This window comes from Arachis ipaensis, chromosome B7 (genome assembly GCF_059453495.1).
Source record: "Arachis ipaensis isolate K30076 ecotype BB chromosome B7, ASM5945349v1, whole genome shotgun sequence".
Taxonomy (NCBI): Eukaryota; Viridiplantae; Streptophyta; class Magnoliopsida; order Fabales; family Fabaceae; genus Arachis; species Arachis ipaensis.
In genome coordinates this window covers 99,090,943-99,114,418 of record NC_142442.1, presented here as the reverse complement: position 1 = coordinate 99,114,418, position 23,476 = coordinate 99,090,943, and the positions used below count along the sequence as shown (strand labels likewise).

At 39.3% G+C, this 23,476-nt stretch overlaps 1 non-coding gene across 1 annotated transcript; it reads left to right on the top strand.

Annotated features, from left to right (window-relative positions):
* The first annotated feature begins 14,968 nt into the window (after window positions 1-14,968).
* Window positions 14,969-15,072, top strand: LOC148553489 (small nucleolar RNA R71). Its single transcript, XR_015893773.1, has one exon. It is a non-coding gene; the product is annotated as a small nucleolar RNA R71 (small nucleolar RNA).
* The last annotated feature ends 8,404 nt before the right edge of the window (window positions 15,073-23,476 follow it).

Here is a 23,476-nt window from a genome sequence, read left to right as displayed (position 1 = left end):
CTGGCAATGGCACCAAAAACGGATGCACAGGACCATGGTCTAAACATATCTTCACAACTTCGCATAACTAACCAGCAAGTGCACTGGGTCGTCAAAGTAATACCTTACGTGAGTAAGGGTCGAATCCCACGGAGATTGTCGGTATGAAGCAAGCTATGGTCACCTTGTAAATCTCAGTCAAGCGGACATAAAACAGTAATGGGTTTTCGAAAATAAATAATAGAATAGGGATAGAGGTACTTATGTAAATCATTGGTAAGAATTTCAGATAAGCGAATGGAGATGCTTTTCGTTCCTCTGAACCTCTGCTTTCCTGCTATCTTCATCCAATCAGTCTTACTCCTTTCCATGACTGGCTTTATGTGATACATCACCATTGTCAATGGCTACTTTCGGTCTTCTCTCGGGAAAATGATCCAAATGCCCTGTCACAGCACGGCTAATCGTCTGGAGGCATCACCCTTGTCAATGGCTTCATCTTATCCTCTCAGTGAAAATGGTCAACGCACCCTGTCACGGCACGGCTATTCATCTGTCGGTTCTCGATCATGCTGGAATAGGATTTACAATCCTTTTGCGTCTGTCACTAACGCCCCGCAATCGCGAGTTTGGAGCTCGTCACAGTCATTCATTCATTGAATCCTACTCGAAATACCACAGACAAGGTTTAGACTTTCCGGATTCTCTTGAATGCCGCCATCATTCTAGCTTACACCACGAAGATTCTGATTAAGAGATCTAAGAGATACTCATTCAGTCGAAGGTAGAACGGAAGTGGTTGTCAGGCACGCGTTCATAGGGAATGATGATGATTGTCGCGTTCATCACATTCAGGTTGAAGTGCGAATGAATATCTTAGAAGCGAAATAAGATGAATTGAATAGAAAACAGTAGTACTTTGCATTAATCTTTGAGGAACAGCAGAGCTCCACACCTTAATCTATGGAGTGTAGAAACTCTACCGTTAAAAATACATAAGTGAAAGTCCAGGCATGGCCGAGAGGCCAGCCCTCAAACATGATCTAAGATAGCATACAACTGATCAAAGATGCCTAATACAATAGTAAAAGGTCCTATTTATAATAAACTAGCTACTAGGGTTTACAGAAGTAAGTAATTGATGCATAAATCCACTTCCGGGACCCACTAGGTGTGTGCTTGGGCTGAGCTTGAGTGTTGCACGTGTATAGGTCCTTCCTGGAGTTGAACACCAACTTTTGTGCCAGTTTGGGCGTTCAACTCTGGTTTTGGCTCTTTTTCTGGTGCTGGACGCCAGATTTGGGCAGGAAGCTGGCGTTGAACGCCAGTGTACGTCGTCTATTCTTGGCCAAAGTATGGACTATTATATATTGCTGGAAAGCCCTGGATGTCTATTTTCCAACGCAATTGGAAGCGCGCCATTTCGAGTTCTGTAGCTCCAGAAAACCTACTTTGAGTGCAGGGAGGTCAGAATCCAACAGCATCAGCAGTCCTTCTTCAACCTCTGAATCTGATTTCTGCTCAAGTCCCTCAATTTCAGCCAGAAAATACCTGAAATCACAGAAAAACACACAAACTCATAGTAAAGTCCAGAATTGTGAATTTAACATAAAAACTAATGAAAACATCCCTAAAAGTAACTAGATCCTACTAAAAACATACTAAAAACAATGCCAAAAAGCGTATAAATTATCCGCTCATCAATACGCTACTCAGGTCCAATCCTTTCAACTTCAAATTCCAAGGGCTTCCGCCTCTGATCGGCGTAACTCCTGGCAACTTTGCGCCGTAAGCATCCTATCTCGGATTTTCTTGACTTGTTCAGTGGTCTCAGCTATCATCTCCGGCCCCAACAAGCCTTTCTCTCCAGCTTCATACCAACATAGCGGAGATTAACATTTCCTCCCATACAATGCCTCATACGGAGCCATTCCGATGCCCGCATGGTAACTATTATTGTATGCAAACTCCACTAATGGCATATACTAATCCCAACTCGCCGGTTGATCCAAAACACAAGCTCTCAACATATCCTCTAGTGTTTGGATCGTCCTCTCGGATTGACCATCTGTTTGAGGATGGTACGCTGTACTTGATGAGATGTTAGTAGATGAATAAATAAATAGAATAAGATGAGAGAGAAGGAATTTTCGAAAACAATTTTTGAAAAAGAGTTAGTGATTTTTGAAAATAGTTTTTGAAAAATGTTAGTAATTTTCGAAAATTAAGATTTAAAATTTAAAATAATTAATAAATTAAAAAGAAATTTTGAAAAAGGGGGAAGATATTTTCGAAAATGAGAGAGAGAGAGTTAGTTAGGTAGTTTTGAAAAAGTTAAGAAACAAACAAAAAGTTAGTTAGTTAGTTGAAACAAATTTGAAAATCAATTTTGAAAAGATAAGAAGTTAGGAAGTTAGAGAAGATATTTTGAAATCAAATTTTTGAAAAAGATAAGAAGATTTTTTTGAAAAGATATGATTGAAATTGTTTTTGAAAAAGATTGGATTTTTAAAATCACAATTAATGACTTGATTCACAAGAAATCACAAGATATGATTCTAGAACTTAAAGTTTGAATCTTTCTTAACAAGTAAGTAACAAACTTGAAATTTTTGAATCAAAACATTAATTGTTATTGTTATTTTTGAAAATTTTGATATAAAAATAAGAAAAAGATTTTTGAAAAATATTTTTGGAATTTTCGAAAATAACTAAGAATTTTGAAAAAAGATTTAATTTTTGAAAAAGATTTTGAAAAAGATAAGATTTTCAAATTGAAAATTTGATTTGACTCATAAGAAACAACTTGATTTTAAAAAGATTTTGAAAAAGTCAACTCAAATTTTCGAATTTGATGAGAGAGAAAAAGGGAAAGATATTTTTTTGATTTTTGAATTTTTAATGAAGAGAGAGAAAACAAGAAAAATGATGCAATGCATGAGAATTTTAGATCAAAACATGTGATGCATGCAAGAATGCTATGAATGTCAAGATGAACACCAAGAACACTTTGGATGTCAAGATGAACATCATAGACACAATTTTGAAAAATTTTTAATGCAAAGAAAACATGCAAGACACCAAACTTAGAATTCTTTAATGCTTAGACACTAAGAATTCAAGAATGCATATGATAAACATGAAAAGACACAAAACAAAAAATCATCAAGATCAAACAAGAAGACTTACCAAGAACAACTTGAAGATCATGAAGAACACTATGAATGCATGATATTTTCGAAAAAATGCAAGATGCATATGCAAGTGACACCAAACTTATGACATGACTCAAGACTCAAACAAGAAACACAAAAAATGTTTTTGATTTTTATGATTTTTTAATTTTTTTGTATTTTTTTCCAAAAATTAATTGAAAAACAAAAATAAGGATTCCAAAATTTTTAATATGAATTCCAGGAATCTAGCATTCTTAGTCTAAAGCTTCAGTCCAGGAATTAGACATGGCTCACTAGCCAGCCAAGCTTTCAATGAAAGCTCCGATCCAAAACACTAGACATGGCCAATGGCCAGCCAAGCTTCAGCATGTAATTCAGACATGACACGCCTGACATACCCTACAGTCGTGTAACAGCTGATGGTTGGAAGCCTCAGTCCAAAAGAATTTAGACATGGCTTTTACAGCCAGCCAGGCTTCACATGCTTCATGAAACACTAGAATTCATTCTTAAAAATTTTGAATAAAATTTTTGAAAACATTTTTGTATTATTTTCGAAAACAGATGAGAAAATTTTAGAAATATTTTTGAAAATTTTTTTTTGAAAATAAAATAAAAAGAAAATTACCTAATCTGAGCAACAAGATGAACCGTCAGTTGTCCAAACTCGAACAATCCCCGGCAACGGCGCCAAAAACTTGGTGCACGAAATTGTGATGTCCAGGCTCAAACAATCCCTGGCAACGTGAGCAACTTGGTACGCGCAATCATGATTACACTTTGATTATATAAAATTCATGGCTCTTTCTTTCCCCGGCAACGGCGCCAAAAACTTGGTGCACGAAATTGTGATGTCCAGGCTCAAACAATCCCTGGCAACGTGAGCAACTTGGTACGCGCAATCGTGATTACACTTTGATTATATAAAATTCATGGCTCTTTCTTTCCCTGGCAATGGCGCCAAGAACATGGTGCCAATACCATGGTTCACAACTTCGATACAACTAACCAGCAAGTGCACTGGGTCATCCAAGTAATACCTTACGTGAGTAAGGGTCGAATCCCACGGAGATTGTTGGTATGAAACAAGATATGGTCACCTTGCAAATCTCAGTTAGGCAGATATAAATTGATAATGGTGTTTTCGAATTTAATATAATAAAATAGGGATAGAAATATTTATGTAATTCATTGGTGATAATTTCAGATAAGCGAATGGAGATGCCTTCGTTCTTCTGAACCTCTGCTTTCCTGCTATCTTCATCCAATCAGTCTTACTCCTTTCCATGGCTAGCTTTATGCAAGGGCATCACCGTTGTCAGTGGCTACATCCCCTCCTCTCAGTGAAAAATATGTTCACATGCTCTGTCACAGCACGGCTAATCATCTGTCGGTTTTCGATCATGCTGGAATAGGATTCACCCTCCTTTTGCGTCTGTCACTAACGCCCAGTACTCGCGAGTTTGAAGCTCATCACAGTCATTCAATCATTGAATCCTACTCGGAATACCACAGACAAGGTTTAGACTTTCCGGATTCTCTTGAATGCCGCCATCATTCTAGCTTACGCCACGAAGATTCTGGTTAGGAGATCTAAGAGATATTCATTCTAGCTTATTTCATGTAGAACGGAAGTGTTTGTCAGGCACGTGTTCATAGGCGAGAATGGTGATGAGCGTCACACATAATCATCACCTTCATCACGTTCTTGGGTGCGAATGGATATCTTAGAAGCGAAATAAGATGAATTGAATAGAAAACAGTAGTACTTTGCATTAATCTTTGAGGAACAGCAGAGCTCCACACCTTAATCTATGGAGTGTAGAAACTCTACCGTTAAAATTACATAAGTGAAAGGTCCAGGCATGGCCGAGATGGCCAGCCCTCAAACGTGATCTAAGATAGCATACAACTGATCCAAGATTCTCAAAAAGACTAGTAAAAGGTCCTATTTATAATAAACTAGTCACTAGGGTTTACATAAGTAAGTAATTGATGCATAAATCAACTTCCGGGGCCCACTTGGTGTGTGCTTGGGCTGAGCCTTATCTTTCCACGTGCAGAGGCCATTTGTGGAGTTGAACGCCAGGTTTTGGATCCTTTTCTGGCGTTGGACGCCAGAATTGGGCAGAGAGCTGGCGTTGAACGCCAGTTTACGTCGTCTATTCTTGGCCAAAGTATGGACTATTATATATTTCTGGAAAGCCCTGGATGTATAGGTTCCAACGCAATTGGAAACGTGCCATTTCGAGTTCTGTAACTCCAGAAAATCCACTTTGAGTGCAGGGAGGTCAGAATCCAACAGCATCCGCAGTCCTTCTTTAACCTCTGAATCTGATTTCTGCTCAAGTCCCTCAATTTTAGCCAGAAAATACCTGAAATCACAGAAAAACACACAAACTCATAGTAAAGTCCAGAAATGTGAATTTAACATAAAAACTAATGAAAACATCCCTAAAAGTAACTAGATCCTACTAAAAACATACTAAAAACAATGTCAAAAAGCGTATAAATTATCCGCTCATCAGTACTCAAGCTTAATCGGGTTCCAAAAGCTTTCTGAAATGCACCCCAGAACCTCAAAGTGAAACGAGGATCTCTATCAGAGATTATAGTAGCAGGTACACCATGGAGTCTCACAATCTCCTTTATGTATAACCGAGCTAGCTCCTCATGAGTGTAAGTCATCCGAATGGGCAAAAAGTGAGCTGACTTCGTCAGTCGGTCCACAATCACCCAAATAGCATCAAAACCAGTCCTAGTCCTTGGCAATCCCGACACAAAGTCCATTGCAATACTTTCCCACTTCCATTGCGGAACCTCTAAAGATTGCAACATCCCGGAAGGTCTTTGATGTTCAATCTTTACCTTTTGACAAGTTAAGCATTTTGAAACGTATTCCGCCACATCATTCTTCATACCTGGCCACCAAAACATTGCCTTTAAATCATGGTACATCTTAGTACTTCCCGGGTGAATGGAGAATCCACTTTTGTGTGCCTCCTTTAAGATATCTTGCCTCAAAGTGCCAACATCCGGCACAATGATCCTACCCTTGAATCTCCATAACCCATCTTTTCCTTCCGACACCTTCCATAACGCTTCATCATTTTCATGAGCCTTTAGGAGCTCAGACTTAAAATCACTCGAGATTTCTAATCGGCTCAAACACAAGGTTCTAGATACTTCTCGAGCACCAATTTTTAGACTCTCGAATCCATTGAGCAACTTCTCCTCTTGAAGCATCATCCGAGCCGCATATAACGACTTCCGACTTAACGCATCCGCCACTACATTCACCTTTCTCGGATGGTAATTCAACTCAAAATTGTAGTCCTTCAATAATTCCATCTACCTTCTCTGCCTCATATTAAGCTCTTTCTGATCAAAGAGATATTTCAAGCTCTTGTGATCGGAGAAGACTTGGAACTTAACCCCACAGAGATAATGCCTCCACACCATCAAGGCAAACACGACCGCAGCAAGTTCCAAATCGTGCGTAGGGTAACTAACTTCATGAGGTCTCAACTGTCGTGAGGCATACGCCACCACATTATGATGCTGCATCAGCACGCATCCTAGACCCTTTAATGAGGCATCACAGTACACCTCAAATGGTTCGTTCGGCTCAGGTAACACCAACACAGGTGCAGTGGTCAACTTTTTCTTCAATGCCTAAAAGCTTTCCTCACACTCAGGAGTCCAAACAAACGGAGTGTCTTTGCGGGTTAATTTTGTCAACGACAAGGCTAATTGCGAAAAGCCTTTGATGAACCTTCGGTAATAGCCAGCTAAACCCAGAAAACTCCTTATCTCAGTTATTGTGGTTGGTTGCCTCCAATCCATCACAGCTTCCACCTTAGTTGGATCTATGGCTATTCCCTTCTTACTCACCACGTGACCCAAAAACTTTACGTCATCCTTCCAAAACTCACACTTAGACGATTTCGCATAGAGTTTCTTCTCCTTCAGAATTTGCAACACGGTCCTCAAGTGTTCCGCATGCTCTTCTTCAGTCTTGGAGTAAATTAGTATGTCGTCAATGAAGACAACAATGAATTTATCCAGAAACGGACGGAACACTCTATTCATGTAATCCATGAATACTGCAGGAGCGTTCGTCAACCCAAAGGACATTACAGTGTACTCGTAATGACCATAACGAGTCCGGAAAGCGGTCTTAGGGATATCCACACCCCTCACCTTTATCTGGTGATAACCGGATCGCAAATTGATCTTGGAGAAAACCTCAGCTCCTTGTAATTGATCGATGAGATCATCAATCCTCGGCAATGGGTACTTATTCTTTATGGTGACCTTGTTCAGCTGCCTGTAATCCACACAGAGTCGCATACTTCCATCTTTCTTCTTTACCAGTAACACTGGAGCACCCCACGGGGAAACACTTGGTCGGATAAAGTTCTTACCCAACAATTCCTCTAACTGAGACTTTAGCTCGGCCATCTCTAATGGTGACATTCTATAAGGAGCACTTGAGATTGGTCCCACCCCAGGCACCAATTCAATAGCAAACTCGACCTCTCGGTTAGGTGAAAATTCCTCAATATCATCGAGAAATACTTCTGGAAACTCACACACTACCAGAATCTGATTCAACCTTTGGTCATCACCCGAAACACCCGCGGTTAACAACAGGATACCCTGACATTCGATTCCGAAATAGTTCACCATCATCGAATTCAAGTAATAATTATTCACCACAACCGGCCCTTCTGTATCTTCCGGCATAAAGTACACCGACTTTGTAGAACACTCAAGCAGGATATGGTTCTCAGATAACCAGTCCAATCCCAAGATAAGATCAAGACCGATCATCGGTAAGTAGATTAAATGATGGACAAAATCACGCTACTTGAACCTAAACGAAACTTTCGGGCATCCTAGCCTAGTTACCATGGCTTCATGGGTAGCATTATATACTTTTAGGTCATAACTAAGGTTACGATCTTCAATCCTAACTCATGGGCTTTCTCAAATGCAATGAATGAATGCGATGCTCCCGAATCAAATAAAGCATTTAAAGTTCGACCGGCTATTTCACAGTTACCTCGAATGAGTGTCTCGGATCCCTCTGCACCCCTAGCTGAGGTAGCGAACACCCGACCGGTCTGTTGTGCTTTCCCAGCACCTTACTTCTGCTGCTCCGGACAACTTGCGACTCTATGCCCCGCCTTTCTACAATTGTAGCATAAACCCTATTCGGCCTTGCATGGTACTCCCGGATGGTGACTCCCACACCTAGTACAAGCTTGATCATTCTAAGGCTGCTTCCCAAACCTTTTCCCTTAGGAGTTGTTGTTGTTGGACCTCCTAAAGGAACCTCCCCTCTTGAAAGGCGGACCTCTAGGTGCAAAACTCTTCCCTCGGTTCTGTTGAAATGATCCTTTGTGACTTTCTTTCTCAGTGGCTGCCCTCTTCACACACTCTTCAGCAACCCTACACTTGTTCTCCAACTCGGAGAAAGTCCTAATCTCCATTGGCCCCACCGAACCAAAAATATCGCTCCGGAGTCCTCCTTCGTACTTAACACACTTCCATTCCTCTTATTCTACCGGAGTCCTGGTGCACAAAATTGTGATCATCAATGGCGCCAACAACTTGGTGTGGCACACTTTTAATCTAAACTCTTTTATCACAACTCTGCACAACTAACCAGCAAGTGCACTGGGTCGTCCAAGTAATAAACCTTACGTGAGTAAGGGTCGATCCCACGGAGATTATCGGCTTGAAGCAAGCTATGGTCATCTTGTAAATCTCAGTCAGGCGGATTCAAATGGTTATAGAGTTTAAGGTGATGAAAATAAACATAAAATAAGCATAGAGATATTTATGTAATTCATTGGTGGATTTCAGATAAGCGTATGAAGATGCTTTGTTCCCCTTGAACCTCTGCTTTCCTATTGCCTTCTTCCAATCATTCATACTCCTTTCCATGGCAAGCTTTATGTTGGGCATCACCGTTGTCAATGGCTACATCCCGTCCTCTCAGTGAAAATGGTTCTGATGCTCTGTCACAGCATCGGCTAATCAGCTGTCAGTTCTCGATCATGTCGGAATAGGATCCATTGATCCTTTTGCATCTGTCACACGCCTCACAATCACGAGTTTGAAGCTCGTCACAGTCATCCCTTCCCAGATCCTACTCGGAATACCACAGACAAGGTTTAGACTTTCCGGATCTCAGGAATGGCTGCCATTAATTCTAGCCTATACCACGAAAGTTCCAATCCTAGATTAGAAACCCAAGAGATACGCATTCAAGCCATTGCTAGTAGAACAGAGGTGTTTGTCAGGCACATGTTCATAGGTGAGAATGATGATGAGTGTCACGGATCATCACATTCATCAAGTTGAAGAACGAATGAATATCTTGGAGAAGAAATAGACTTGAGTTGAATAGAAAAACAATAGTACTTTGTATTAATTCATGAAGAACAGCAAAGCTCCACACCTTAATCTATGGTGTGTAGAAACTCCACCGTTAAAAATACATAAGAACAAATAGTGTAAGCATGGCCGAATGGCCAACCTCAAAGGTCTAAGGACTAAACGTCCCAAGATGATGAAAATACAATAGCAAAAGGTCCTATTTATAGAGAACTAGTAGCCTAGGATTTACAGAAATCAGTAATTAATGCAGAAATCTTCATCCGGGCCCACTTGGTGTGTGCTTGGGCTGAGCATTGAAGCTTTCATGCGTAGAGACTTTTCTTGGAGTTAAACGCCAGCTTTTGTGCCAGTTTAGGAGTTAAACGCCAGAATTCTTGAGCTGACTTAGAACGCCTGTTTGGGCCATCAAATCTCGGGCAAAGTATGAACTGTTATATATTGCTGGAAAGCCCAGGATGTCTACTTTCCAACGCAATTGAGAGCGCGCCAATTGGGTCTTTGTAGCTCCAGAAAATTCACTTTGAGTGCAGGGAGGTCAGAATCCAACAGCATCTGCAATCCTTTTTCAGCCTCTGAATCAGATTTTTGCTTAGGTCCCTCAATTTTAGCCAGAAAATACCTGAAATCATAGAAAAACACACAAAATCATAGTAAAGTACAGAAGAGTGATTTTTATTTAAAAAATAATAAAAATATAATAAAGACTAATTAAAATATACTGAAAACATACTAAAAACAATGCCACAAAGCGTATAAATTATCCGCTCATCACAACACCAAACATAAATTGTTGCTTGTCCCCAAGCAACTGAAAATCAAATAGGATAAAAAAGAAGAGAATATACAATGAATTCAAAAAACATCTATGAAGATCAGTATTAATTAGATGAGCGGGGCTTTTAGCTTCTTGCTTCTGAACAGTTTTGGCATCTCACTTTATCCCTTGAAGTCCAGAATGATTGGCATCTATAGGAACTCAGAATCCAGATAGTGTTATTTATTCTCCTAGTTAAGTATGTTGATTCTTGAACACAGCTACTTTATGAGTCTTGGCCGTGGCCCTAAGCACTTTGTTTTCCAGTATTACCACCGGATACATAAATGCCACAGATACATAACTGGGTGAACCTTTTCAGATTGTGACTCAGCTTTGCTAGAGTCCCCAATTAGAGGTGTCCAGGGTTCATAAGCACACTCTTCTTTTTGCTTTGGACCTCGACTTTAACCGCTCAGTCTCAAGTTTTCACTTAACACCTTCACGCCACAAGCACATGGTTAGGGACAGCTTGGTTTAGCTGCTTAGGCCAGGATTTTATTCCTGTGGGCCCTCTTATCCACTGATGCTCAAAGCCTTGGATCCTTTTTTTCACTCTTGCCTTTTGGTTTAAAGGGGTATTGGCTTTTTCTGCTTGCTTTTCTTCTTTTCTCTTTTTTTTTGCAAGCTTTTCACTGCTTTTTCTTGCTTCAAGAATCAATTTTATGATTTTTCAGATCATCAGATAACATTTCTCCTTTTCCTTTCATTCTTTCAAGAGCCAACAATTTTAATATTCATAAACAATCAAATTTAAAAATATGCACTATTCAAGCATTCATTCAGAAAAACAATAGTATTGCCACGACATCAAGATAATTAAACTGTTTTAAAATTTGAAATTCATGCACTTCTTTTTCTTTTTCAATTGAAAACATTTTTCATTTAAGAAAGGTGATGGATTCATTTTCATAGCTTTAAGGCATAGACACTTAGACACTAATGATCATGTAATAAAGACACAAACATAAATAAACATAAAGCACATTTTTCGAAAAAACAGAAAATAAAGAATAAGAAAATTAAAAAAACGGGTCCACCTTAGTGATGGCGGCTTGTTCTTCCTCTTGAGGATTTTATGGAGTGCTTGAGCTCCTCAATGTCTCTTCCTTGCCTTTGTTGCTCCTCTCTCATGGTTCTTTGATCTTCTCTAATTTCATGGAGGAGGATGGAATGCTCTTGGTGCTCCATCCTTAGTTGTCCCATGTTGGAACTTAATTCTCCTAGGGAGATGTTGATTTGCTCCCAATAATTTTGTGGAGGAAGATGCATCCCTTGAGGCATCTCAGGGATTTCATGATGAGGAATTTCCTCATGCTCTTGGTGAGGTTCTCTTGTTTTCTCCATCCTTTTCTTAGTGATGGGTTTGTCCTCATCAATGAGAATGTCTCCCTCTATGTCAATTTCAACCGAATTGCAAAGGTGACAAATGAGATGAGGGAAGGCTAACCTTGCCAAAGGGGAGGACTTGTCCGCCACCTTGTAGAGTTCTTGGGATATAACCTCATGAACTTCCACTTCCTCTCCAATCATGATGCTATGTATCATGATAGCCCGGTCTATAGTAGCTTCGGACCGGTTGCTAGTGGGAATGATTGAGCGTTGGATGAACTTCAACCATACCCTAGCCACGGGCTTGAGGTCATGCCTTCTTAGTTGAACCGGCTTCCCTCTTGAATCTCTCTTCCATTGAGCGCCCTCTTCACATATGTCCATGAGGACTTGGTCCAACCTTTGATCAAAGTTGACCCTTCTAGTGTAGGGGTGTGCATCTCCTTGCATCATGGGGAAGTTGAATGCCAACCTTACATTTTCCGGACTAAAATCCAAGTATTTCCCTCGGACCATTGTAAGCCAATTCTTGAGGTCCGGGTTCACACTTTGATCATGGTTCTTGGTGATCCATGCATTGGCATAGAACTCTTGAACCATTAAGATTCTGACTTGTTGAATGGGATTGGTGAGAACTTCCCAACCTCTTCTTCGGATCTCATGTCGGATCTCCGGATATTCGCCCTTTTTGAGCTTAAAAGGGACCTCGGGGATCACCTTCTTCTTGGCCACAACTTCATAGAAGTGGTCTTGATGCACCATTGAGAGGAATCTCTCCATCTTCCATGACTCGGAGGTGGAAGCTTTTGCCTTCCCTTTCCTCTTTCTAGAGGTTTCTCCGGCCTTTGGTGCCATAAATGGTTATGGAAAAATAAAAAGCTTTAGCTTTTATCACACCAAACTTAGAAGGTTGCTCGTCCTCGAGCAAAAGAAGAAAGAAGAGAGTAGAAAAAGAAGAAATAGATGAGATGGAGTGGGCTTTGTGTGGGACAGTGGTTTGAATTTGAATGGTGAGGTAGGTGGAGTTTTATAGAGGATGGATGTGAGTGGTGAAGAGAATGGTGGGATTTGATAGGTGAGGGATTTTTGGGGAAGAGGTGTTGAGGTGATTAGTGAATGGGTGAAGAAGAGAGAGAGTGGTGGGGTAGGTGGGGATCCTGTGGGGTCCACAGATCCTGAGGTGTCAAGGATATCTCATTCCTGCACCAAGTGGCGTGCAAAACGCCCCTTTCTGCCAATCCTGGCATTAAACGCCAGTCTGGTGCCCATTTCTGGCGTTAAACGCCCAGAATGGTTCCAGATTGGGCGTTTAACGCCCATTCTGCTACCCTAAACGCCAGTAAGTTTCTCCTCCAAGGTGTTCTATTTTTCATTCTGTTTTCCTTCTGTTTTTGCTTTTTCAATTATTTTTGTGACTTCTCATGATCATCAACCTACAGAAAACATAAAATAACAAAAGAAAATAGAAATTTAACATAGATAAGTAAAAATTGGGTTGCCTCCGAACAAGCGCTTCTTTAATGTCAATAGCTTGACAGTGGCTCTCATGGAGCCTCACAGATGTTCAGAGCAATGGTGGAACCTCCCAACACCAAACTTAGAGTTTGAATGTGGGGGTTCAACACCAAACTTAAAGTTTGGTTGTGGCCTCCCAACACCAAATTTAGAGTTTGACTGTGGGGGCTCTGTTTGACTCTGTATTGAGAGAAGCTCTTCATGCTTCCTCTCCATGGTTACAGAGGGATATCCTTGAGCTTTAAACACAAGAGAGTCTTCATTCACTTGAATGATCAATTCTCCTATGTCAACATCAATCACAGCTTTTGCTGTGGCTAGGAAGGGTCTGCCAAGGATGATGGATTCATCCATACACTTCCCAGTTTCTAGGATTATGAAATCAGCAGGGATGTAATGGTCTTCAACCTTTACCAAGACATCCTCTACAAGTCCATACGCCTGTTTCTTTAAATTATTTGCCATCTCCAGTGAGATTCTTACAGCTTGTACCTCAATGATCCCTAGCTTCTCTGTTACAGAGAGAGGCATAAGGTTTATGCTTGACCCTAGGTCACATAGAGCCTTTTCAAAGGTCATGGTGCCTATGGTACAAGGGATTGAGAACTTTCCAGGGTCTTGTCTCTTTTGAGGTAATCCCTGCCTAGTCAAGTCATCCAGTTCTTTGATGAGCAATGGAGGTTCATTCTCCCAAGTCTCATTACCAAATAACTTTGCATTTAGCTTCATGATTGCTCCAAGGTACTTAGCAACTTGCTCTTCAGTGACATCTTCATCCTCTTCAGAAGAAGAATACTCATCAGAGCTTATGAAAGGCAGAAGTAAATTCAATGGAATCTCTATGGTCTCAGAATGAGCCTCAGATTCCCATGGTTCCTCATTAGGGAACTCCATGGAGGTCAGTGGACGTCCATTGAGGTCTTCCTTAGTGGAGATTACTGCCTCTTCCTCCTCTCCAGGTTCGGCCATGTGAGACGTGTTTATGGCCTTGCACTCTCTCTTTGGATTCTCTTCTGTATTGCTTGGGAGAGTGCTAGGAGGGAGTTCAATAATTTTCTTTCTCAGCTGACCCAATTGTGCCTCCAAATTTCTAATGGAGGACCTTGTTTCAGTCATGAAACTTTGAGTGGTTTTGATTAGATCAGAGACAATGGTTGTTAAGTCAGAGGGGTTTTGCTTAGAATTCTCTGTCTGTTGTTGAGACGATGATGGAAAAGGCTTGCTATTGCTAAACCTGTTTCTTCCACCATTATTGTTGTTGAAACCTTGTTGAGGTCTCTGTTGATCTTTCCATGAGAGATTTGGATGATTTCTCCATGAAGGATTATAGGTGTTTCCATAGGATTCTCCCATGTAATTCACCTCTTCCATTGCAGGGTTCTCAGGATCATAAGCTTCTTCTTCAGAGGAAGCTTCCTTAGTACTGCCTGTTGCTGCTTGCATTTCAGACAGACTCTGAGAAATCATATTGACTTGTTGGGTCAATATTTTATTCTGAGCCAATATGGCATTCAGAGTATCAATTTCAAGAACTCCTTTCTTCTGAGTTGACCCATTATTCACGGGATTCCTTTCAGAGGTGTACATGAATTGGTTATTTGCAACCATTTCAATGAGTTCTTGAACTTTTGTAGGCGTCTTCTTCAGATGAAGAGATCCTCCAGCAGAGCTATCTAATGACATCTTGGATAGTTCAGACAGACCATCATAGAATATACCTATGATGCTCCATTCTGAAAGTATGTCAGAAGGGCACCTTCTGATCAATTGTTTGTATCTTTCCTAAGCTTCATAGAGGGATTCTCCATCCTTCTGTCTAAAGATTTGGACTTCCACTCTAAGCTTACTCAATTTTGAGGTGGAAAGAACTTTGCCAAGAAGGCATTGACTAGCTTTTCCCAAGAGTTCAGGCTTTCTTTAGGTTGTGAGTCCAACCATGTCCTAGCTCTGTCTCTTACAGCAAAAGGAAAAAGCATAAGTCTGTAGATTTCAGGGTCAACCCCATTGGTCTTGACAGTGTCATAGATTTGCAAGAATTCAGCTAAGAACTGATGAGGATCTTCCAATGGAAGTCCATGAAACTTGCAATTCTGTTGCATTAGGGAAACTAATTGAGGCTTAAGCTCAAAGTTGTTTGCTCTAATGGCAGGAATTGAGATGCTTCTCCCATAGAAATCAGGAGTAGGTGCAGTAAAGTCACCAAGCACCTTCCTTGCATTGTTGGCATTGTTATTTTCGGCTGCCATGGTTTCTTCTTCTTTGAAGAGCTCTGTTAGGCCCTCTAAAGAGAATTGTTCTTTAGCTTCTCTTAGCTTTCTCTTCAAGGTCCTTTCAGGTTCAGGATCAGCTTGAACAAGTATGCCTTTATCTTTGTTCCTGCTTATATGAAAGAGAAGAGAACAAGAAAGTAGGGAATCCTCTATGTCACAGTATAGAGATTCCTTGAGGCGTCAGAGGAAAAGAAGAATAGAAGGAGCAGGTGGAGAAGAGGGAATTCGAACTTATCAGGAGGGACAGAGTTTGAATTGCACCTTGATGAGGAGTCTTAGTCCCTTAAATAGAAGGATGTGAGAAGAGGGGAAGAATTTTCGAAAATAATTTAAAAAGATTTTGAAATAATTAAAAAAAAATTTGAAAACTTGATTGAGATTTTTGAAAACTAAGATTGGGAAAGAAATAAAGTGAAAGATTTTGAAATTAGAAAAAGATATGATTGAAAAAATTAATTTTGAAAAAGATGTGATTGAAAAGATATGTTTGAAAAGATATGATTGAAAATCAATTTAGAAAAAGAAAGTTTTTAAAATTAAAGTTGATTACTTGACTAACAAGAAATTAAAAGATATGATTCTAAAATTTAAAGTTTGATCCTTTCTTAATAGGCAAGTAACAACTTGAAAATTTTTGAAGTAAATCTTGAATTGAAGTAAGGATTTTTGAAAATAGTAAAAATAAATATAAAATGGAAAGAAATTGATTTTGAAAGAGATATGATTGAAAAGATATGATTTGAAAAAGATTTGATTTTGAAAAATTATGAAAACTCGAAAAAAATGTGAATTAAAAACAAAATCTTCCCTCTAGTGTCATCCTGGCGTTAAACGCCCAGAATGGTGCCCATTCTGGCGTTTAACGCCCAAATCTCTACCTTTTTGGGCGTTAAACGCCCAGCCAGGTACCCTGGCTGGCGTTTAAACGCCAGTTTTCCTTCTTCACTGGGCGTTTTGAACGCCCAGCTTTTTCTGTTTGATTCCTCTGCTGAATGTTCTGAATCTTCAATTCTCTGTATTATTGACTTGAAAAGACACAATTTTGAAAATATTTTTGAATTTTTGATGATGAGAAACAAAAATAAAAAATGCAACTAAGATCAAATAAACAATGCATGCAAGACACCAAACTTAAAAGTTTGTATACTAAGGTCTATAACAATGTAAAAATGCATGTAAGAAACAACAAAACACACAAAACAAGAGAATTTAAAGATCAGAGCTATGAAATCATCAAGAACAACTTGAAGTTTAATGAAGAACATAATGCATATATTCGAAAAATGCAAGAAGAATAAAAACATGCAATTGACACCAAACTTAAAAATTGATACTAGACTCAAACAAAAAACATAAAATATTTTTGGTTTTTTATGGTTTTATAAATTTTTTTGTGATTTTCGAAACTTATATGGAAAAGAAAATAAAGAGAATCAAAACTTTTAATAAGAATTCCAGGAATCATGCAATGTTAGTCTAAAACTTCAGTCTAAAAAGATTAGACATGTTTGGCCAAGCTTCAGCAGGACATTACATTTAGCAGCTAAATTGATGTGAATCAATCAGCTTTTGTGATGGTGGAAACATCACCTTGAAACTCTAGAATTCATTCTTAAAAATTCTGAAGAAAAGATACCTAATCTAAGCAACAAGATGAACCGTCAGTTGTCTAAACTCAAACAATCCCCGGCAATGGCGCCAAAAACTTGGTGTACGAAATTGTGATCATCAATGGCGCCAACAACTTGGTGTGGCACACTTGTAATCTAAACTCTTTTATCACAACTTCGCACAACTAACCAGCAAGTGCACTGGGTCGTCCAAGTAATAAACCTTACGTGAGTAAGGGTCGATCCCACGGAGATTGTCGACTTGAAGCAAGCTATGGTCATCTTGTAAATCTCAGTCAGGCGGATTCAAATGGTTATGGAGTTTAAGGTGATGAAAATAAACATAAAATAAGGATAGAGATACTTATGTAATTCATTGGTGGATTTCAGATAAGCGTATGAAGATGCTTTGTTCCCCTTGAATCTCTGCTTTCCTATTGCCTTCTTCCAATCATTCATACTCCTTTCCATGGCAAGCTTTATGTTGGGCATCACCGTTGTCAATGGCTACATCCCGTCCTCTCAGTGAAAATGTTCCTGATGCTTTGTCACAGCATCGGCTAATCAGCTGTCGGTTCTCGATCATGTCGGAATAGGATCCATTAATCCTTTTGCGTCTGTCACATGCCCCACAATCGCGAGTTTGAAGCTCGTCACAGTCATCCCTTCCCAGATCCTACTCAGAATACCACAGACAAGGTTTAGACTTTCCGGATCTCAGGAAAGGCTGCCATTAATTCTAAGCTATACCACAAAGGTTCCAATCCTAGATTAGAAACCCAAGAGATACGCATTCAAGCCATTACTAGTAGAATAGAGGTGTTTGTCATGCACATGTTCATAGGTGAGAATGATGATGAGTGTCACGGATCATCACATTCATCAAGTTGAAGAACGAATGAATATCTTGGAGAAGAAATAGACTTGAGTTGAATAGAAAAACAATAGTACTTTGTATTAATTCATGAAGAACAGCAGAGCTCCACACCATAATCTATGGTGTGTAAAAACTCCACCGTTAAAAATACATAAGAACAAATAGTGTAAGCATGGCCGAATGGCCAGCCTTAAAGGTCTAAGGACTAAACATCCCAAGATGATGAAAATACAATAGCAAAAGGTCCTATTTATAGAGAACTAGTAGCCTAGGGTTTACAGAAATCAGTAATTAATGCAGAAATCTTCTTCTGGTCCCACTTGGTGTGTGCTTGGGCTGAGCATTGAAGCTTTCATGCGTAGAGACTTTTCTTGGAGTTAAACGCCAGCTTTTGTGCCAGTATAGGAGTTAAACGCCAAAATTCTTGAGCTGACTAGAAATGCCTGTTTGGCCTATCAAAACTCGGGCAAAGTATGGACTGTTATATATTATTGGAAAGCCCAAGATGTCTACTTTTCAACGAAATTGAGAGCGTGCCAATTAGGCTTCTGTAGCTCCAGAAAATCTACTTTGAGTGCAGGAAGGTCAGAATCCAACAGCATCTGCAGTCCTTTTTCAGCCTCTGAATCAGATTTTTGCTCAGGTCTCTCAATTTCAGCCAGAAAATACCTGAAATCACAGAAAAATACACAAACTCATAGTAAAGTCCAGAAGAGTGATTTTTATTTAAAAAATAATAAAATATAATAAAGACTAATTAAAATATACTAAAAACATACTAAAAACAATGCCACAAAGCGTATAAATTATCGGCTCATCAAGTCCCTTGACACATATGAGAGAATCTGAACAGCTCCTCAAACTTGTCAGTATACTCAGATACGGACATAGTACCCTGCTTCAGTTGCAACATTTCAAGCTCCTTGGCCGTCCTGGCAGAAGTCAGAAAGTACTTCTTATAGAACTCCTTTTGGAAGACATCCTAGGTTATATAATCATCACCCTGCTGCAGGAGGCATCGGATTCCTTGCCACCAATGCGACGCTTCCCCAGTGAGCAAATAGGTAGCGAACTCCACACGCTGCCCTTCAGGTACCACCTGCGCTTGCAGTGCTCATTCTATGGCCTGAAACCATGTATCGACCTCAGTCGGGCTAGTGGTTCCCTTGAACTTAGGTGGATTAACCTTCAAAAAGTTTGCCAGTATCATCGGGCTCTGAACTCTACCTCCGTCATTACCATGGTTGTTCATTTGTTGACCAAGAGCCTCAGCAGTGGCTTGCATAGCAGCAGCCATGTTCTCCAACGCAGTCATAAAGTTCACCGGGTCATTAGGGTTAATCCCTGGCGCACGAGCATTTGTATGACCTCTCCCACGGCCTCTACCGTGTCCACAAGGCGCCATCTGGCTCCTATACACACCAAACATTCGATATTAAGTTGATCAGTCTCAATATCGGAAGTCTAGTGCTTCAAAGTCCCAAATGTATGCTCATGAACGTTTATGCCAATTATATCAAGTAGATATACTAACAGCACATAACACATACAGAGAATGCACAAAAGCATAGTTAGTCCGTCTCTCAGGCTCTACAGGAACGAACTGCTCTGATACCATAATGTAACACCCTACCATACAGAGTCTTATGCTTAAGTCATAAACCAGAGATGGCAAGGTATTACGACCTCTAAAACAAAATCTAGTACGTATAGTAGTGTGAATAAGGATTATAACTAGAAGCCTTTGTAGAAAAAGGGGTAAACAAAAATCGCAACTCGAAAGCGCAACACTCCAATCGATAACGCAACGAGCAAAGGATAAGTTAACGCGAGATTATATATATACAAAAGAGTGTCAAAAACGGGAATATCAAAACTCAAATCCGGATGCGAAGATAACCGGTCCGAACATGGCAATATATACATATAATAAAATAAGGAAACCACAAAGGAAACCCAAAGGGACACAAAAACAGAGAACCTAGTCTCCATAATCCCCTCTAAGAGGAGTCATCACAGTTTATATTATTCAATGGAGATAAAAGTATCTAAGAGAAATCAAAAATCAAAACAGAGTCCTGAGAACAAGGGTCTTCGCTAATCCAGAAGTCTCCAGCATGCCTCAACAAGAAGCCTCGCATCCTGCATCTGAAAACCACAAAATCCGCATGGGTGAGAACCAGAGGTCCCCAGCATGGTAACAGCTTCCACATATATAATACATAATAACAGAGGAAAGCCGAAGGCAACCCTAGAACTTCCTCCAGATAATATCAAAGCTTATAAACAAACTAAACCGTAAGTGGCAACTGACTAAAGATCCTTCATTAAAGCATGCATGCATTTAATTATGCCAATTGGCCAATCAAGCATTACTAAGTAATATAAAGTAATTGGCATTATGAATTCATTGGTTTATGTATTCATTAAATGAAAGCATGTAGTATTAGTAATGCCATGAAAGTCATGCATGTAATATTAGTAATGCCATCATTGGCTTAGGTATTCATTAAAGCAAAGAACGCTATTAAGCAAGGGAGTGTTCAACAAGAGGAGCTTTCATTAAAGTGAGCATTACGCTCACTAAATTTAACTTTTTCGGGCATATTTGCCAATGAAGCAAGGCTAGCTCTGCTAGAGAGCAATAGGAGTAGGAGTAGGAGTAGAATAGAAAATTCTCTTGGAAATACTTTTAATTTTTTGCACTTTCATCATTTGAGTCACATTGAATTCTCTTCTGCTAAAATTTCCTCTTCTACTACAATTTCCTTTCTGCAATTATATATTTCAGTTTACATTGAGCTTGAATTTAAATCTTCAGTTTCATTTGCTCTTAATTTACTTTTTTGAAATTTAATTCCTCTGCAATTTGCATTTGAGTTTGCTGTGAGCTTGATTTACATTTCCTGCAATTTACAATTCCTGCAATTGTTATGAGCTTTGATCTACTGCTTCATTTAATTTCCAGCACCCAGCTCCCCTTTACATTTAATGCAATTTACCTTTCTTGTCATTTAAGGTTCTGTCAATTTATGTTTCTTGCTCTTTAAGATTCAGCTGATTTACTTTCTGCAAATTTAAATTCCCTGCAATTTACATTTTGCTGCTCAAATTTCACTCAATTCACCAATGTTAGCTTGACTAAACTAATCACCTCACTAAAGTTTCTTGATCCATCAATCCCTGTGGGATCGACCTCATTCTAGTGAGTTATTACTACTTGATGCGACCCGGTATACTTGTCGGTGAGTTTTGTGTGGAATCGTTTTTCCACCGATCAGAGGCTCTGCATCTCCTAAGTCTTCTTCAACCACTTCTTCCTTGTCTTCAACAGTTATAGCTTCCTCTAATTGTTCCAACACAAAGCAATATTTCTCATAATCCAATCTCTCCTTCATGTTATGCTCTCCCTTGGGTTCTTCATATGTAGCCTTGGGAGTACTTTGGTTTCCCAAGCATTGGGATGCCAACCGGTTTACCACCTCATCCAAGGCGGCCGCAAAGTTTTGTACATCCCTTTTCATCTCCTCTTGTCCTTGAAGAAGAACACCAAGGATGTCAACCATTGGAGGTTGGGGTGGATGAGAGAGCTCATTGTCTTGGGGGAAGGATTCATGGTAGGAAGGTGAGTCATCATAATAAGGATGTGGTGGTTCCATGTTCTCCATTTGTTCTTCTTGTTGCTCAACACACTCCAATTTATTATTCTCAAGTTGATATTCTACAATCCCCTTCAAACTACCCTCTTTGGTTGTTCTCCCACAATCATCTGTGGACATGTGGTATGAGTCCCATGCATCTAACTTTTGACGGACGGTTGCTTGAAGCCGATCCATGGTTTCCTTGAGAGATGGACATTGATATTCTTCCATGGAGGGTTGTAGTAGGAGATAGAATTCATCTTGAGGTTGAAAATTTGTGTACATTGGAGGAGGTGGTTCTTAGAAGTATTGAGGTTGGAATGGTGGTGGTTTTATATATGGCTCATATCGCCCAAAAGATGGTTGGTATGGTGTGTAAGGAGTAGGGTCATATGAAGGTGGTTGGTGAAAAGAGGCATGTGAGTATGGTTAAGGGTTATGTTGAGGGTATGGCTCATAGGCATATGGTGGTGGTTCTTGAAAGTCATAAGGAGATTCACTATAACCATTAGATTGATATGAATCATAGAATGGCTCTTGTTCATAGTGCATTGGTGGAGGTTGTTGCCAATAGGATTGATCATATGCATATGGCTCCTCTCACCTTTGATTATCCCATCCTTGATACACATCCTCATTGTAGCCCTCATTTCCTACAACATAGTTAGAACCAAACTCACAGCCAAAGTGAGAATTCATAATGAAAAGAGAAAATAAGAAACAAAAGCTAATAAGAAAAAATGAATCAAAGTCCTAAAACTAGCAAAAAACTAACAAGCAATCCAAAAATAAAGCTATTCACATATTCACATATATACAATAACCAATAACATAACACCATTGCAATTCCCCTGCAACGGCACCATTTTGATGATTGGATTTTTGATGGTATAGAATTTCACAAATGAAATCTCGTTGCAAGTATAGTTTCTAAACCAACAAATAATCCTTTCATACAAAAGATTGTTTGTCATGAGTACAAACCCCTAAAATTATAAACCTTTAGTTTGAGTTTACTTTTGGAGGGAAAGTTAGTTTTAGAGAGAGAAGCTCTCTCTTCTCTCTAGAATTAGGATTAGGTTAGATCTAGATTAGAATTTCTTAGATCTAGTTTAATTTCATGCTTAGATTTACTTCTTCTACATCTCCTCTCTCTAGTTTAGCATTTAATTCTTGTAATTCTCTACTTTTATGTTGATGTACTTTTGTTTCTTCTATTTTCATTTTAATGCAATTCATGATTCATGTTCCCTTATTGTTGAATTGCTTAATTCATTTTACTTTCCTTTTATGTCTTCCATGTGTTTGACGCAATGCTTGGTTGGATTATAGATTAGATTTTTCCCCTCTTGGCCTAGGTAGAGTAATTAGTGACTCTTGAGTTGTCTAATGCATTTGTTGATTGATGATTAGAAGTTGCTAGTTGATTTCAATTCCTCTAAAGCTAGTCTTTTCTTAGGAGTTGATTAGGACTTGAGGAATCAAATTGATTTATCTACTTGACTTTCCTCCATGGTTAGAGGTTAACTAAGTGAGAGCAATGGACAATTTCTTGTCACAATTGATAAGGATAACTAGGATAGGACTTCTAGTTCTCATACCTTGCCAAGAGCTTTTCTAGTTGTTAGTTTATTTTCTTTACCATTTACTTTTCTTGTTTCTTATCAAAAACCCCAAAACATACCTCATAACCAATAACAAGACAACTTTATTGCAATTCCTAGGGAGAAAGATCCGAGGTTTAAATACTTTAGTTTATAATTTTAGGGGTTTGTACTTGTGACAAACAATCTTTTGTATGAAAGGATTATTTGTTGGTTTAGAAACTATACTTGCAACGAGATTTCATTT